Source organism: Lithobates pipiens, unplaced genomic scaffold, assembly GCF_037356315.1.
Source record: "Lithobates pipiens isolate NorthernLeopardFrog02 unplaced genomic scaffold, aLitPip1_a1.2 Scaffold_23, whole genome shotgun sequence".
Taxonomy (NCBI): Eukaryota; Metazoa; Chordata; class Amphibia; order Anura; family Ranidae; genus Lithobates; species Lithobates pipiens.
The window spans coordinates 70,411,580-70,424,581 of record NW_027507785.1 but is presented as its reverse complement, the minus strand read 5'-3'; the positions used below and the strand labels follow the sequence as shown (position 1 = coordinate 70,424,581).

Genomic DNA, 13,002 nt, shown 5'->3' with positions numbered 1-13,002 from the left:
GGTGGGGGGGTTTACACAAATAATAACAATCCTTTTCAGCGATATAGGACATATCTCAGTTTATAAAACAGATTGTCAATTACAAGTGAATGTTCATCCATCCCATGGGGAGGCAAGGAGGGGGGTACCATGCATGCATGCCAAGCCTAATTGTTTACACTCACAACAAACTTTGGAGGTTGCTAGGCGACAGCGAGAAACAGGATTACAGAATTAAAAATACAAGAATGAAGAAATAAACACAAGCCTAATAAATATAGATTTAAAAAAAATTCACACAATAAACAAAAATATAATAATCCGGATACATTCTACTGACTGTTTAAAACACCTCCAAGCAAGTCTATAAAATCACCCCTTAAGTCCACCTACGTCTTCTTTAAAATGTCATTAAATGGTTTTCAGTGTTTCTTTTGTCCTACCATCATTAACTGAAATCTGTATACCATGTTAGACCTGCAGTAGGCATTCCTGCTCTGTGGGCTCATGGGCAGCAAAGTGCTTAGGTGGGGGGTTTTGTGAAAGAGAAACTTGGGTCAAGTGTCACCAGATGTAGTGCTAGAGAACACTGGACAACAGGACTCAGCTGTTCAATTTCTCCCTTTCAAGATCTCCACTCCACCCAATGTATCACTCAGATACGGGGTTGATCTCCGACATTATTCAGCTATTCCTCCACTTCATGTATCATGTAATCAAAAACACAGCAGACATAGTGCTCTCTGCTATAAAACTTTTACTTAAAACCCTGCTAAAAGAGAACACTTACTAGGTATAAAAAGAAAATTAGCATGTTACATGTATTGAGAGTGTGCGCTCGCTCACCACTGTGATTGAAAGGAAAAAAAAAACAGACAACCTGGTTGTACTGTAGTCAATTGATAAATCGACTTCAGTACAACCAGCCTGCCCATAAAATCAATAAAAAATTTGGCTGGTTCCTGCTCAAGCAGCCAAATTTAAGTCTGCCTATGAATGTCTTTAGTCAAAACAGGTTGCATGTAGCACACCTATAAGGTATAATTGAGGGAACTAGTGACTTAATATAAGCTTGAATTTTCAATTTTTGTTTACAGAAAATGAGAGCCTTGAGCACACAGCTAAGAGTCCATTAAGCATTATGTCAGTGGCCAGAAAGGAACTTCCAGTTGTGAGGTGGAAAAAAGCTAGTAAATCTGAATAAGTAAAAGTAAAAAGTAAGTACCTAGGTTGCATTCAGTGTTTTGTAGCCTGAGGTTGTAAACCTTAGAATAAAATAAGAAAAAAAAAAGACCTGTAAGACAAAGACATAATGAGCTGGTTATGAAATAGTCTCATTATGAAATACTTACCTCAGAACAAAGCCCGCACACTGCTGACATCTTCCCTGTGTTTCTTCCGGGTTTGTGGGCTCCGGCACTGTGAGTCGCTGGAGCCGCAATGATGTCACTCCCGCACATGCACTCGGGAGTCGCCGGTCACGGCACAGGGCTCTGAAGAAACGGCACATACGGTCGCTCCTTCAGACCGCATGCGCCGATTACGTAATCGGCGGCGTCTATAGTAAATATCTCCTGAATGGTAGCAAGTTTAAGTGATAGTTACAGTACCTACAGGTAAGCCTTATTATAAGCTTACCCGTAGGTACAATAAAAAAAGAAGAAGACTTTAACCTCTTTAAAGCTCAAAGATGCTAAACAAGCAAAATCACATTTATTTCAATGGCCCCTCTTCACAATCAGATGAGAACAGGGGCCATAGAAACGAATGGTATTTTACTTGTTGAGCATCTTCAAGCTTCAGGTGTAAATGCAGAGAAACAATGTAACCTCATAAGCCAAATAGTGAGACAATATATGTAGGCAAACACTAAAAGTGCAAGTCCCGCTATGCCTGTGCCCTTGGTGCAGCTTTTCTGCGTAGTACTGCAGTATGTCTTGTAAAAAAAAAAGAATGAAACAATGAATGAAAGAAACAATATAGAACCTTCAAGACAACAGTAATTTTGAAGCCATGAGAAATAAAAGTTTTTTTCCCAGTTTTCTCCAGAATTTTTTTTTACATTTTCAGAAAAATGTAAAAACAAAATTCAGTGTGAAGTAGTTTTAAAAATTGAAAGTCATTTTGTAACATATAATGCAGTGTATATAAAAGTATTATTCTTGAAATAAAAGTATAGCTTATTCAGTAAATAAACTGAACTTACTTTTTAAAAAGTTATTTTTTATTACAAATGGAATAGCAAGGAGTGCATATATTCATAACATTTCAACTATGAGAACAGATAATTCCCCCTCCTCTTTTCTCCATAATAAATTAAACGTTTCCTGCCAATATGTATTTTCAGTTATTAACAATGCTGATCCAGAAGCATATATTGCTCTTGCAAGAGCATAATCAATGTTCTTATTTTTAAGTGTCATTTTATCTATAAATGAAGGTATTGTGTATTTTTGAGAGGCAGTGGTTTGCAACACTTGCTTACTTAAAGATGCTGCTGGAGAAGAAACACCTTGTGATGATCCAAAAGAAAGTGTTTCTGGAATGAGAACCCTGAAGAGAAAAGCTACCCGCACTTTCATTATGGTCCTCATTATTTAACCACTTCCCGACCAGCGCACGACGATGTACGTCGACAGAATGGCACGGGCAGGCATATTGGCGTACAGGTACTTCCAATATTCGATGCCGCCCTGCCATCCTTGCAGCTTCAATTCCTGGTTCCCTACTGCGCATGCACGAGTCGCACTGTGCAATCTGAATGGTCCCTGCTGTCCCTGGGACCTGTGTGTCTCCCAGCAGACAGCGGGTGGGGGGGACAGGAAGTGTCGTAGGTCACCGCAGTGTTCTATGCTCAGAAGTGGGTGAAAATATCAGGTAACAGGTATCTGCACCCCCCTCCCCCCTGAAAGGTGCCAAATGTGACACCGGAGGGGGGGAGGGTTTCCAAAAAGCGGAAGTTCCATTTTAGTGTGGACCTCTGCTTTAACTTCATAAAGTATTTGATAATGTCTTTAGGGCACATCTGGCATGCCAGGATGTGTTTTGTCATCCTTGTACCATTTTTAAAAGAATATTTGCAAATTGCAGCTTTGCTCTCAGTAGAAATTGCACTGTGGTAATGTTTCCAAAATCTAGATGTTGGTCTCACTATTTTTCTGAGAGGAAGAAAAGAAACTATTTACTGACCAGCCTTCATTCTAAGTTAAGTTTCATAATATGCTAGCAGTTTTATTTTTTAAAGGCTGTGGTTTTGTACCGCTTTAAGGCCTATTGTCTATTGTATCCCAACGATCACCCAACTGTAGGAGGTACAAGATAGAGCCCACAAGCAAACTAAACTGGAGCCTTTCCCCTGCAGTGCCCCCTAGTGCCAGAAATGCATATTTCTCTTGTTTGAGAACTGCATTGAGAAGTACAGTGTTTGTACAGGATTTGCTTGTTTTCAGCTGAAAGAACTTGCAATAATTTAAGACTTCTCAGAAATCTTTCATTAAAGTTGAAGTCCATGCTAAAACTAAAATCCTGCATCTATAGACACAGCATTCTACCACTAACCTCTCTAACCCTGTAAAGAAAAAATTTGTAGACATTTCTGAAGGTGATCCAGCCTGATCTCCAGCGGCGGAAGCTCTGTAGAGGACACGGCCGACAATGGCTGTGAAATGAATGGGGAGTGACGTCACCCATAAACTTACTATAGGGCTTCCATTGTCGGACGTGTCTTTTGCACCCGCCCACACAGCGAAGCCTCTGCTGACAGCTCAGCATGCGATCGGCTCATTTTTTCTTTACAGGGTTAGAGAGGTTAGTGTTAGAATGCTGGTGGCTATAGATGCAGGGATTTTAGTTTTAGAATGGACCTCCAATTTAAAGTCTTCATGTTATATAGTTTGAGTATCATGTGATAGATATAATTATTTATCATTGTAAAAGAACATATTCCACACTTCTGTTTTTTTACGGAAATAAAATAACTTTAAAAATATTGAATATTCCCCAATTCTTCCATTTTTTTTCCCCCAGGCCTTCCCATCTCTAATCATGACATATAAAAGCTAGGGGTGCAACAGATCGTCACCGATCCATGATCCAAACGGGTCACCCTGTTCGAATCGGCACACCACACGATCCATGGAGCACTCTGCTGATCTCGTGGCTTTGGAAAGGCCGCGGCTTCAACCTAGCTTTGGAGCGACGGCCATCTTGGTACACCCCACACTCCTGCACAGTAATGATAGAGTGAGAAGGGGGCAAGCGGACATTTTGTTACACCCACTGGAGTTTTAGATTTCACAGTTATTTTCAACACAAAATTGAGCTTATATGCTTAAATACAGTATTTGTAAATCCGCCGAACTGTTTAGATGTTAAATTTTAAAAGCAGCAGCAAACCTGCTGACCTTACATGGTTGCTATTGTGACAGAACACCTCTCATTTTCACATTTAACATTTAGTTAAATCTTGATAGAAGTGTCAGCTAATTAAATCTGGTAAAAAGATAATACCGTGTTTCCCCAAAAATAAGACCTAGCGTTATTTTCCAGGATGGCTGCAATATAAATCCTACCCCGAAAATAAGCCCTAGTTTAAAATGCTTGTAAAATCCTATAATCCACTTTATTACAGTAGTATATAATGTACAATGTGTGTGGTTTTTATAATGAAATTGCGGGGAGAGCTCCAACTGATCACAGAAGCACAGAGCAGTGCTATAACGAAGGTATTTGGCACAATTATATTACAGAAACACACACATTGTACATTATATACTACTGTAATTGAGTGGATTATAGAATTTTACAAGCATTTATTTTAACTCAGTTCACACAGGGGATGCCTGTAGCCAAGCAGGGAGAGAAGACCGCACATTATATGGTAAGCCCTGCCCTGAAAATAAGCCCTACTGTGTCTTTTGTTGCCAGACCCGGGCTTATTTTCGAGGAAACACGGTAGGAAATAGTCTTCAAAAAGGAGAAGGCGTTTATCACCTAGAGTCATTAGCAAAAAACTGGCACCTCAGGGAATGGGTTATATGGGGACACGAGGGGGCTGATCCTAGTACTTCCTATATTTGTGATCCAAAACCCAGAAGATGCTCTAGCAATTAGAGTGCATTCTAATAGGACTTCTGCTTTCCTAGAATCCCGCAGGAAGACCTTAGTGATGACAACCTCACCTGGGTAAACGTGTTCAGACCTGGAGTGTAACATAAGTATTTTTTCTATTTTTCTTATTTTTTTTTTTCTTTCATTTAGCATTTTTTTTTTTTTATTATTAAGGGGGTAGTGGGGCTGCAACATAAGCAGGCCCTATATGTTCATGCAAGATCTGCTTTAAGAAGCCCAAAGAAGAAACATGGGTATTCCTGATACATTATAAATCTAAAGCCAAATTATCCTCAAAGGGTATCAAATAGTCCCCGTACAGCTTCTTTATTTCTTTAAAAAAAAAAGTTTCCATGCTGCTCTCTGCATCAGTCATGCGGCTGTTGGAAGCAGATGTTGGTTGTTAAATTTTGCAGACGATACAGTTCATGACTTCTCCGGGAAGGGCTGCATGCCACATCTGTAGCTGATGAAACAGAGTGCAAAAGTGTGGCGGACGAGAGGAAGAAAAGTGTGAGCAGGAGACACAGACGGGGCTCGGGCCAAAAAATGAATTGTCTTCAGCACTCGACTAAAAATAGACTCACGCACTCGCACACACACTTCGGTGGGGCTTCCACTGACGCCTACTTTATAAAAAAAAAAAGAAAAAAGAAAAAAATTTCTACTTAACTATCAGAATAAAGACCCAGCCTATCCACAGACATCCTGCAAAGATCTTCATGCTGCACCCAAAGCAAGACAATCCAGGAAACCGATAAAACTCATGTGACAATATGACCAACTCATTAAGAGCTTGTTTATACTACAACGCAAAAAATAAAAAACACCCAGAAAATGTTAATACATTGAAGAACCTTAAAAGTGCATTAGCATGTGTTTTTAATAAGCTGCACTGAGTTTTATTTCACGTTGTAAAGAAAAAACACATTTAAAAACACAGTCCATCATTTGTCAGTATGCAAACTTCTGCAAATTTTTTTTTGTTATTTTGTTATGGGCGCTGCAGTGAGATGACATGCGTTAATATATTTTTAGTGTGTCCAACTACATAAAAATGCAGCATGTCCACATTTTTCTTTAACACACACCAACATACTAGTATGGTGTAAACGGGGCACATGGACAGCAATTGTTTGTTGTTGATCAGCACAGATTAAGGAGCCTTTCATAAGGATTGTCCGATCAGGTTTGCAGTTTTTTTAGGCAGACCTGATCGGACCTTGCAGTCTCCCCTATAGAGCAGGGGTTGTCATCCGCTGCTATCCAATCTGATCCTGCACGCAAAATTTAGACAGATGGTGGTCCTATTTTCCATCCGTCTGGTTCATCTGGATCGGATGAAAAACGGACAGATGGTCCGTTTTCAACCCCGATTTCCCCATAGAGGAGAGCGGGACTGTGCCCATGTCTGCTCTACATAGCAGACAGGACATGTCATCCGCCTGCTCAGCGGAGATCAGTGGAGCGATCCCCCGCTGAGCAAGCAGAAAGCATTCCATGGAGGCACCCGTGTGAAAGGGGCCTTAAAATGGATGTAAACCCAATGTCATCCTTTCTAAACTACTGCCATAGGGGTTATCTAGAAGGATATACATGCCTCCTGCATGTATCCCTACCTGTCAAATGTCTCCTGTCTGTTATGAGACGGAAAAACTGCAGATTCTGTGGGTGGGTCTGTTGTCTGGAGCTCATGGGTGGAGTCATGATGTCAGTAGACTCCCCGCCCACCTCTACACTCCCCTTGTCAATATGCATTTTTTCCTGTGTATTTCTTACACTGAACTTCTGCTATGATCTCTAACATCCAGTGAAAAGACAGGAAAGTAACCCCATGACTTCAGCATGCCAAATTATGCTGAGGAACATTATGCTGGATTGTGCTGGGGAACATTATTCTGGGGAACATCCAATCCTGGCAGAGCAGAAGAAAGGAGTGGGAGGGAATTCAAAAATAATGCATGTCTCTTAGGCTAGTGCACAGGATATGTAAATCACCTGTCCCTCACAGCAAGGGGGAGGATTTGACAAAGTTTTTCTCTGTTTGTCAAGATTTATCTCACGGAACAATAGAAGATGATTGCTCAGAACTGGATTAACTCTTTATGGCAAGACTGGGCTCAAATGATAGGAAATCGTATACTCTACATTATGACATCAAAAGAAAAAATTCGGGTTTACATCCACTTTAAGCAGCTCAACAAAACTGGTGTGAATGAACCCTAATTGGAGAAAAAAATAAATTAGCACAAAAGGAGTTGTTGGCCATATCAACCAATTAGAGGACGGTTGAGGCGGAGGAGGTAACGTGGTGGTGAGCAGGTACCTGAAGGATACATTGGTGGTGTGTGGGGGCTGGAGGGGTACAGTGGAGGTCAGCTGGGGCCAGAGAGGTAAACTGGTAGTCAGCAGTGGCTGGTGGAGTACACTGGTGGTCAATGCAGGCTGGAGGGGTACACTGATGCTCAGAGGGTACTTAACCTTGCAGTAGCCTGTGCCCCATGCTGCTGCTCTCTCCCTCGGCCTCCTCCTGGAGTCGTTGGCAGGAGATCACTCGGTAAACAGATTCTGCACAGAGCAGGAGGTCAGCACTGAAACAAGCATTTCTGTGCTTCACTCTGGGACACATCCCAGATCCAAAGGGTGGCCAGGATTGTGTTTAAATCCTAGGGCAGTCCTGAAGAATCTGGGACAATTGAGAGCTGTGGAGTAATGCATCTCAATATTTACAGCAGAAACACTTTAACTGGCCAAACATTTTAGATTTTCAAACAAACATTTGTACGAACATTGGTGCTGACATTTGTAAGAAAATTCTCACAGTACATTTGAATGTCAGTCAAAAGTAATTCAAAATTTCATTTGCTTTTAACATTCGATTTAGAAATGATCGAAATTTCCACAACAAGAAATACATTACAAATAATTTCCACCCTGCTCCTTTGAATTTTCTCGTCACTGCAGTCAAAAACAACCATCAATTTGAACAATTTGAAAATTGAATGAATGGTCCTGAAATGAAAGTTTGCAAACTAAATTGTTCTAGTGCATGGACAGCTTTTCACTTTTAATAACTCAGTTCATTCTGTTCCCCCTCCCAGTAGTGACCCGGCAGCCTGCCAGCATTCAAATCTCTAACGTAAACACAGAGCAGGAGCACAGGAAGAGGAGGAGAGCAGGGAGTCCTGAGGCAACTTCACTGCACCTCTTATAAATTTTGAGTAGATGTTGCTCAGTCCAAGTGCCTGCAGCTAGAAGGGGCCACTGCTGACTTGTAAGAATATGAATATATTTGAAGCTATATAGACTGGTCACAGGTCCTTTTGAGGCTACCCAAGGCACAAGGTTCTGAGTATTCCAACTGGTTTGTGGGATGGAGGGGAGCGAGTGATGACTTTTTAGAAAATATATGTTACTTCCAAGTACTTAAAATTTGGATTTCATTTCCATTTTTAAAGGATCTACAGGAATCTGAATAATACATGAAAAGTAATTTTGCCAGAGTTAGCCAAGACAAGAGATAATTTTGTATCACAACCTATGTCAGAAAATTTTTCAAAGCCAAGTCCTCATTGGCTGACAGTGCTGGCCCTCCCTCCCACAATCTGGATCCCAATGTGCAAAGGATGACAAGGGGCTGGTTGGAATATTTTATGACTCAATAACTTTAATTAAATTTGATTCATTAAAAATGTTTGCCTGAAACTCGATTTGTTAGGGGATCTTTTTGCAACTTTACCAGTTTGCATGAATTCATTCAAGGGGTGAACTAGAATTAATTCATGAATGGCATATGATACCTGCACAAAAATGGCTCCATCCATCTGGAGAGAAAAGCAGATGAAGGCACTGTCATTGGGGAGGCCTGTGATCTCGATGAGGGGTGATATATATCAGTAAGCCTTACACTTACACATTACTTAGTATAACTGCACTTAACAAGAAAAAAATATTTCTAATACTAGATCCACTTTAAGTATTTGAAATGGGTGGCAACCCTACCAGCCGCTTCCATTATAAAACCCACAACAAGCTTTTTACATCCAAGTATCGACTATCTACACACGTAACAGCAACAAGCATCCTTCCTCAGCTGACCCGCAGCTTGTAGCGACTGCTGAGTAATTTGGGCTCTGCGAGAAACTTGGTGTCATGTGTGTACCATCTGGGTACCACTTATTGAAAGCTGGCAGTCGTTCTGTTACAGGCAAGCTGGCAAAGAGAAAAGGAATAAATTGCATCATTTACTTAACATCCACTCGCTTTGCGGCCGTTAAAAAGCCGTGACTGGATCATAATTTGGTTATTACTTCAGTCAGATGGAGCAGCTCGCCAGATTCATCCAACGCTGCCTGAAAATGAAGGAAAAGGAAGGGAAAAAGAAAGCAGGCTGTAATATTTCCATCGCTTAACAAATTGCTAAAATTAGAAGTTAACAAGCTCCCGGAGAAAAGTTTTCTGAGGTTCAATAGGAACTCTGAACACGCGTCAGGTGAGGTTTGGGCCATTTCACTGTTACCGGAGACGAATGAGTCATCGGACTTTTGGCTACAGTTCTGGCTCAGAACTATTTGCTGCCCTGAGAGATTTCTTCATCGTTTTTAATAATCCCACAGCATCAAAAGCAGACTTGTATTGCAACATCACTCACTGAGTCATCTCCGTGCAATCTATTGCCAGGGCATGTCAAGCTGCCGGATAGGAAGAGAGGTCACAGCGGTTGCAAATCCACTGAGGACCTTCATGGTGTTCACCACCTCAGAGCCCTTCCCCACTTTTATTCTGGAGAAACAAATTACATCACTGGGAGAGGGAGGTTGGGGTAGATAACAGTCATTTATTTACATCAAGCAGGGGTGAAAAACTTAAACCATTTCTAGGCAAAATCTTATTTTATTTTACATTTTGGATAGTGTGGGGAAGGGCCAGGCTTACAAGCTTTTATTGTTGTCAGGATCCCATTGGGGAGATTCACTCACTCTATTTGTACTGGTGACTAGTGATGGACTTGGCTTCGGGCTTGGGTTCGGTCCAAACCTGGAAGTTATCTTACTTTGCTGGACCTGATATATACAAGGGCTTCTCATGACGTGCTATGAGGAAGGCTGCTACAAGCAAAATGCGTTAGCATGATCCAGTTGCATTTCACATGTAGCTAATAAACATTTGCATTTCTATGGATGGCACTGAGTAGCTGGCTTAAGTTTACTACAAGTTTGTCATTTGAGTGCAAGACACTCTAGCCAGAGCATTGATTTTCAGCCACAAGAATTTGTGATTGGGTGTGGGTATTGTTTGTTTTTTTGGGTCTCACGACATTAATGATCTTATATGGGCACCTGCCCATATTCATCAATCTCATTAGGGCAATGACATGTGGCCATATTGGGTCAATGAAGTCATGAGTATTGCCGCCCCTTTATGCAAATCAGCTGCAGGGTAGGGAATCTCCAGGTTGAAACCCAGAACAAGAGAGAAGGGAAAAATCTTGTAAGGAGGATATTTGTTCTGGGGCAACTGTCTAAAAGGGGAATTCTCCTCACTTTGGGAGATGTCCACTAACTTCCTCTTGTGCCTCTGGGACAAGAAGTGAAGGGACATTTTCCCATTGGTACATACACTAAAAACCCTTAAATGTTACCAACTCTACCAAGAACATTTGTTTAAGCTACAGTACACATACACTTTAAGAGGAAACCTATACGGAAACAAATATATAGGCCACCAATGCTAACCTGTCCTAGTGATCAGGCAAAGCTGTATAAAATTGAAATCCTAAGAATGGTCAGGCAGGGGGAGATAATACAAGAGCTGGCAGTGTAGTACCAAATCAGCAAGCTGTTCAAGAATTCAGGCAGAGGTTCAATATATGGTAGTCAAAATCACAGAGCTATCGCTCTACCCAGGGAGCAAGTCCAAACAAACGGGCACTGAGTAACAGGAAGTGTTGCTATTTATGGGCTGCTTGTCCACAGCTGGCAGCAAGTGGGGCGAGTGAGTTCAAGGCAATGCATCAAACTGGGAGAACATTGCAACAACTCCAGAGCTCCTCTGTGGCACAACAGGTAAGACTGCAGCTGTGGGGCCAGGAACATCCCCGTTCGAAGACACCCAGGTACATGACAGGGCCCCCTCCGCAGTGCACTCCCCTGGGGGGGCCTAGCGTGACTTAGTTGGAAAGTAGGCATGGAAGTCTTAAATAAGCAGGGGCATGCAAATCTTTTTCTGGAACACAGGAACGGTCTGTGACAGGATATCCCTTCCAATTAACCAGACACCATAGGCCAAGACCCTGCCTTCCAGAATCTAAGAGACTTCAAACTCATGTTGTCCATCAACAAGAACAGGAGGAGGTAGCTGTTGGGTTTTGGATTTGCAACTGAAAATAGCCTTTTTGAGGAGAGAAACGTGAAATATGGGATATATCTGGAGAGAGGAGGGAAATTTTAATCGATAGGAGACTGGCCCGAGCCGAGCAATAATTCTGTAAAGACCGATGAATCAAGGGTCCAATTTGGAAGAAGGTTGTTTCAGTCTCACATATTTGGTTGATAGTCAAACTCTGTCCCCCACCACATATGGAGGTATAAGGCATCTTCGTTTGTTGAAGAAAAGTGCATACTTGCCTACTAGGATGCCTTCAAGGATGCCAAAATTCAAAATGAAAGACAGATTGCAAAAGATAGTAGGACAAACCCCAAAAAATTCTTCAAATATATTAATAATAAAAAGGTCTGAGCATGTAGGCCCTTTGCAAAATAATCTGGAGTGGGTGATTGGGGACAAAGAGAAGGCTAACTTATTAAATACTTTCTTCAGCTCTGTGTATACAAAGGAGCATGGGGGAGCTCATGTCCATAATGGGGGTGGTACTGACACAGCCCCAAATCCACAATGGCTCAAAAGTGATATGGTCCAGAAATATTTGGACAGAATAAAGGTGGATAAAGCACCTGGACCTGATGGCATCCACCCACGGATCCTAAAAGAATTTAGCTCTGTAATTTCAAAGTCATTGTATCTAATTTTTAGGGACTCATTAATGACAGGAATAGTACCACTGGATTGGCGCAGGGCCAATGTGGTCCCTATATTTAAAAAGGGAACAAAGTCTTTACCAAGTAATTATAGACCCGTTAGTTTAACTTCTATAGTTGGGAAGATACTGGAGGGATTAATAAAAGACCACATAGACGAGTTCTTGCAGGATAAAAATATTTTGAGCAACAGACAGCATGGATTCATGAAAGACAGAAGTTGTCAGACAAACCTGATTTCTTTTTATGAGGTGGTAAGTAAAACCTTGGACAGAGGGGTGGCGGTGGACGTGATATATTTGGATTTTGCAAAAGCGTTCGATACAGTTCCGCACACACGGCTCATGTGTAAGGTAAAGTCTACAGGTTTGGAAATATCAGTTTGTAAATGGATAGAAAACTGGCTAAAAGACAGAATTCAGAGAGTAGTGGTTGATGATTCTCTAAGGTTATCAGTGGTGTACCCCAAGGTTCAGTGTTGGGACCCTTACTTTTTAATAACTTTATAAATGATATTGGGTCTGGGATCAAAAGTAACATTTCTGTCTTTGCAGATGACACCAAGCTATGCAGTGGAATAACATCCTTACAGGATGTCACCAATTTACAAGCCGACCTCAATGCTCTGTCTAATTGGGCGACTATGTGGCAGATGAGGTTTAATGTTGAGAAATGTAAAGTTATGCACTTGGGGGCTAAAAATTTGCATGCATCATACATGCTAGGGGGAGTACAACTGGGGGAATCCATAGTGGAGAAGGATCTGGGGGTTTTGGTAGATCATAAGCTCAATAATAGCATGCAATGCCAAGCTGCAGTTTCCAAGAGAGGTATGTACTCCAGAGAGAGAGATATCATTTTGCCCCTGTTCAAATCA

The 13,002-nt window shown here is 41.4% G+C and overlaps 1 protein-coding gene across 11 annotated transcripts in view; it reads right to left on the bottom strand.

The window, feature by feature from the left end:
* The window catches only part of FOXP1 (forkhead box P1), a 1,079,246-nt gene that overhangs the window by 1,023,688 nt on the left and 42,556 nt on the right, over nucleotides 1-13,002 (bottom strand). The window lies entirely within an intron of this gene.